The following is a 5,119-nucleotide window of genomic DNA, read 5'->3' on the forward strand; positions in this document are numbered from 1 at the left end:
GTGTGTATGTTTGTGTATGACCATGATCATCATCATCAACCGTTACTAGTACACTGCAGAATAAGGGTCTCAGACATATCCTTCCAATTTTGTCTGTTTATGGGGTCTCTATGACAGTCCCCACCCCCAATATCTTTTAGTTCGTCAATCCATCGTCTTCTTTTCCTTCTCCTTAAATTTGTACTATGCTTTTAATAAATTTTGTCGTGTGGCGTTCTGCTTTTCAAATTAGAACTTTGACTTTGCTAGTACTAACCGCAACTCTTGTGTTGTCTTAGAAGACTTGTTGGTCCATCCGTGGAGACTACATTTGCTCTCTTCGGTAGAGCGATTTAATTTAAGCTTTTAGAGAGTTCTATGATCTTGTCTAGCCTATTTTTGAACTCGTTTGCCGTGTTACTGTTTACTACATCTGCTGGAAGTCTATTCCAATTATTTGGTATTTTGTATGTAAAGAAATTGCCACATTGAGTGGTGTTGTATCTTTTCAATTCCAGTTTGTATCCGTTACCTCTGGACTGATTTGTGCTAGAGAGAGAGAGAGAGAGAGAGAGAGAGAGAGAGAGAGATATTCACGAAGTGACAACGAATATCATTTTGGAAAGGAATTGAAATAATTATGTACAAGCGGACTTTAGAATTGAGCTTTTAAACATCAACCCTATCTGAGGAATATTTTCGTAATTTGTTTACAAAGTGGAATTGGAAAATTGTGGCTCAATGCACAAGAAAAGTCATTATGCGTTTGAGAGCTACGGGTCAAATGTGGCTGTACTTTGAGGTATAAAGTCATGGATGGAAGAAAGGAAGATTGGATTATGACTTTAGTCAAGAACAGGCTTCAAGTAACGAGCGAACATTCTATATGGATCACAAGGCAGAAAATAGTGTTTTTTTTTTTTTTTTTTTTTTTTTTTTTTTTTTTTTTTTTGTGTGTATATGGCAACAAAATAATTTCAACCTACCAGTGGGTAATCCTACATTTTTGGTAAAAGGGACACTAACAATAGGGAAGAGGTTGAACTACATCCACTTCAGTAACTAATTGTTTCGTGTTATTACCTTCGCCAAGATGTTTTAAGGAGGTTATGTGTTTGCCCCTGTTTCTGTGTTTGTAATTTGTGTGAGTGTGTGTTTGTTTGTTTGTGAACAACTTCCTGGCCACAATTTTAATCGTAGAGTAATGAAACTCTCAGGGATTAACTTATGTAAAAAGCTGGAAAAAAAAGTTAATTTTGGAATGTTAAGGTCAAAGGTGAAGGTCACGGTCAAGCGAAATGTCCAATTCATGTAATCAGCCATAAGTTTAGACATAATTGTCACAGACGTTAACCTTGCTTCATATTTGAGTGTATGAAAATCCATTGCAATTAATACATGTTAAGATCAAAGTTCTAGGGTCAGGTCAAGCAAAAGGATTAGAAATAAGCTGCCGCAGCGGAGGTCTGCGCTCTACTGAGTGACCCCCTCGTGGTTTCGTGTTATTTGTAATGTCAGTATCCAGAAAAAGCCTCCATTTATAATCTTGTACTGGCAGACTTCAATTTCTTAATGAATAAAAGAGATCATTCAGTGTACGTTTTCTTACCATTTATTTAGCGGTTAAAGATCCCATTGTGAGGTTGACAATGATTCTTACTCAATTCTTGATCTTGAAGTTGACTCTTTGGAGATGTGAGTAGATCGTTTATAGCAGCCAGGCCTGTAAAACAATACAATAGATTGTTAGAGCAGTGGCAAGTGAAACTAACTCTATCACTATCACTATCACTATTATTATTATTATTAATATTATTATTATTATTATTATTATTATTACTATTATTACTTGCTAAGCTACAACCTTAGTTGGAAAAGAAAGATGCTATGAGCCCAATGGCTCCAAAAGGGAAAATAGCCAAGTGAGGAAAGGAAATCAGGAAACAAACAAACTATATGAGAAGTAATTTGCAATTAAAAGAAAATATCTTAAGAACAGTAACAACAGGGGATATTGGACGAGGAAGATGGAATAGGGGAGATTGGACAGGGGAGACTGGGCAAGGAAGATGGGATAGGGGAGACTGGACCGGGGAGACTGGACAGGGAAGATGGGATAGGGGAGATTAGACAGGGGAGATTGGGCAAGGAAGATGAGATAGGGGAGATTGGACGAGGGAGATGGGATAGGGGAGATTGGACGAGGGAGATGGGATAGGGGAGATTGAACAGGGGAGATTGGACAGGAAAGATGGGATAGGGGAGAATGGACGAAGAAGAATAGACAGGGGAGATTGGACAAAGGAGATTGCAATAGGAAGATTGAAGGAGAAAGATTGGATGGGGGAGATTGGACGAGGAAGATTGGATAAGGAAGATAGGATGGGAAAAATTGGACGAGGAAGATTGGAATGGGAGATTGGAAAAGGAAGATTGGATGGGGGAGACTGGAGAAGGAAGATTGGATGGGGGAGATTTGACGAGGAATATCGGACTGTGGAGATTGAACGAGAAACAGAGGATGGGAAAGAGTAGACGGGAAAGATATGATGGGGGAGATTGGAAGAGGTAGATTGGACTGTGGAGATTGGACGAGGAATATTGGATGGGGGAGATTGGACAAGGAAGATTGGATGGGGAGATTGGACAAGGAAGATATGATGGGGGAGATTGTGCGGGGGAGATGGGACGAGGAAGATTGGATGGAGGGAGATTGGATGAGGAAGATTGGATGGGGGGAGATTGGATGAGGAAGATGGGTTGGAGGGAGATTGGATGAGGAAGATTGGATGGGGGGGAGATTGGATGAGGAAGATTGGATGGGGGAGATTGGACAAGGAAGAATGGACAGGAGAGATTGGACAAAGATATTGCAAGAGGAAGATTGGACGATAACAATTGGATATGAAATCTTTGGAAGGGTGAGACCGCCTCCCCCGCACCTTTATTATAATCCAAATGATAGTGGTATAATGGTGTGTGTGTATATATATATATATATATATATATATATATATATATATATATATATATATATATATATATATATATATATATATAACATGCAATTTGGTAAGCTGGGTGGAGAGTGACACGGGAATACTGTAGACCTACAGTACTTAAGCCTAGTGCTACACCACTCAGTCAACTGCCATTCAACCTCTATGTCACACCTATCACCCCTCTAGACACAATTTCACCCCACCACCCCTTTGACCTTTGAATAGAGTCCTCTATATCAACCCTCTTAGTTCTAGGTCACCCCAAAGCACTCCTTTAGGCTCCAAGTCTTTCCTTAAAACTTAGAATAAAATAACCCCATCACCCCTTCAAGCTCTAAATCACCCGCCCATTAGTTCTAAGTCACCCCAATCATTCCTTTAGGCTCCAAGTCTTCCTTTCAACCTTAGGATAAAATCACCCCATCATCCCTTCAAGCTCTAAATCACCCCTTTTAGTTCTAGGTCACCCCAATCACTCCTTTAGGCTCCAAGTCTTCCCATCAAACTTAGAATAAAATCACCACATCACCCCTTCATACCCTCGTGAGAAGGGTTGTAGGCTAATTAGGGGCAGGGTGAGAAGGGTTGAACCTGTGTGTGTGCATATCTATCTAAATATTCAGCTAAGATTTTGACGGGTTACATACACTAGTATACGATAAACCTTAACCTACAAACAGATATTAGGATAAAAAACAATAATAAAAAGAGTGAAATGGAAACTCACTATGCTTGACAATATTTATTAACGCTTTCGGAAAAATGGTATGTAGTTAATTAAAATGCCGGATAAATTATAACAAGTCATGTCAACTCTCATAATCAACTATTCTGAGCAGTTTTATCAACAAATTAGATTTCTTTTCATCCACGCTTTTTACGTAGGTAAAGTGTAGTACTGAGTGAAATAATAACAAATGCAGCAGTTTCTAGTCCACTGCAGGACAAAGGCCTCAAACATGTCTTGGTCATGTCTAGAGTTTGGCCATTTTCATCACCATGCTGGCCACTGAGGATTGGTGATAGTGGGAGACTTTAGTCTGATCGCTCACGGAAAACCAACCTAGTATGGGTTGCCCTAACTAATACAGCAATACACAAACCTTTTCACCATGTTAAAGTATGTTCAGTTGTGGAATGATCTTCCTAATCGGGTGGTTGAATCAGTAGAACTTCAAAAGTTCAAAGTTGGAGCAAATGCTTTTTTGTTGACCAGGCGGACATGAGTCTTTTTATAGTTTATTTATGACATATTTGTTTTTGATGCTGTTAATAGTTTATATGTGACATGTCTGTTTTGACGTTGTTACTGTTTTTTAGAATGATTTATTGTTAATTTGTTCTCTTCATTTATTTATTTCCTTATTTCCTTTCCTCACTGGGCTATTTTTCCCTGTTGGAGCCCCTGGGCTTATAGCATCTTGCTTTTCCAACTAGGGTTGTAGCTTGGATAGTAATAATAATAATAATAATATACGAGAGATATGGAGTTCTTTCAGAGAGAGAGAGAGAGAGAGAGAGAGAGAGAGAGAGAGAGAGAGAGAGAGAGAGAGAGAGAGAGAGAGAGAGATCCAGCCAAAAAGAAGACAACTACTGAATCATGATGTATCACTGTTTTCAGTTGACAAGACATTAACATAAATGCTGGCTAATTAATGATCCACATTCCGGAATCTCATTACTCTTGGGACATTCTCCGAAGTTTAGACGTCCCACACTGGTTGACCTTCCGTCGTCAAAACTAAACTTTTTTGGGGGTTCCCAATGAACGTAAAGGCTATAAATCAAGGCAAAGATTATCTTCTACTGCTCTATAATAGATTGGGATCGTACTGAAATAAAAAACTAGATACAAGTTGTCTTGTAACGAACGATCATTACTGCAGTGAAAGTCACATGGAAAATGATTTGAAATATATCAGCAATATACCAAAAAATATTGCTATGAAATTACGTCCCTTGAATAACTGATAAACCAAGACCACAACAAAACTCACATTAAAATTTTCTTTTATTCGGATACACAATAACGAATTAGTCGAGAAATTCTTTCTTCATGAAACGTAAAAAATCTATTTGAATCATAGAAATATATTTTTATTACAACGATAGTGACCTATGAGATATGTAAGGGAACA

General features: G+C 38.4%; 1 protein-coding gene across 1 annotated transcript in view; it reads right to left on the bottom strand.

Annotated features, from left to right (window-relative positions):
* The window catches only part of LOC137623059 (uncharacterized), a 64,367-nt gene extending 62,658 nt beyond the window's left edge, over positions 1–1,709 (bottom strand). The window contains exon 1 of the mRNA XM_068353698.1: positions 1,589–1,709. The gene's annotated coding sequence lies outside the window, so the exon portion shown is untranslated. The remainder of the gene's footprint in view (positions 1–1,588) is intronic.
* Positions 1,710–5,119: the final 3,410 nt, after the last annotated feature.

This window comes from Palaemon carinicauda, chromosome 30 (genome assembly GCF_036898095.1).
Source record: "Palaemon carinicauda isolate YSFRI2023 chromosome 30, ASM3689809v2, whole genome shotgun sequence".
NCBI classification, from domain to species: Eukaryota; Metazoa; Arthropoda; class Malacostraca; order Decapoda; family Palaemonidae; genus Palaemon; species Palaemon carinicauda.